We start from the raw sequence: 936 nt of genomic DNA on the forward strand, positions 1-936 counted from the left end.
AATTTTTATTATAAAAAAAATGAGGGGGAGGGGGGTGTAAACCTAAAAATTTTAAAATGCAAGCAAAAAAAAAAAAAAGAAAGGGAATGTTTTTTTCTACAAATAACCCCTATCTAGTAGCTTTCTCACTTCAATATAAGCGCCTCAAGTTTTCCATTTTTTTTTATTTTTAAACATATTAATAATTGTTTTATTATAATGTATGCATACGTGCGTGGGTGTACGAGAGCACGTGCACGCACTCATTTTGCAAAAAAAATCATCATTTGAATTATTATTCACTCTTATTAATAATAATAATTTGTCTCATAAGCCTTTTATTACATTTATAAAATTTATAATATACATTATAAACACAGTTTTTTTAAAAATTTGTACATGATGTTTTTTTTTTTTTAGATATTAAATACATTTTGTTTATGGTACGATAATAATAATAATTATTATTATCATCACGTTAAAAATAAAAATGAAAAAACTAATAAGTTTTAGTCTCTGACTGAATTTTAAAGAAAAAAAATTTTATTTATGTCGTTCATTTATTAATGACGTAATTATAATTAATGTGCGATTTAAAAAAGTTTGTGCCTTTAATAATTTCGTAAACTATTATTATTATTATTATTATTATTATCAATAGTACGTGATTTTACTGTTTGTAAACGAAAAAAAGAAATTTAGTTTAGTTTTTATTTTTTATGTTTTAACGATGTAAAAAAAATGTAATGTTCTAAAAGAAAATTTTTTTTTTCGTGATTACGCCTCTGAACGTTCGCATTAAGTTATTTATTTAAAATTTATTTATGTATTAATTTTAATTAATTATTTTGTTTTTTATGTATAATTTTTGCAAAAAAGTGTGTTTATTGGCGCGTTTAATGAAAAAAAAAAGGAAAAAACATGTTTTTAAATAGTGCGAAAAATTTTTGTTATGCA

Source organism: Pediculus humanus, genomic scaffold, assembly GCF_000006295.1.
Source record: "Pediculus humanus corporis 1103172107373 genomic scaffold, whole genome shotgun sequence".
NCBI classification, from domain to species: Eukaryota; Metazoa; Arthropoda; class Insecta; order Psocodea; family Pediculidae; genus Pediculus; species Pediculus humanus.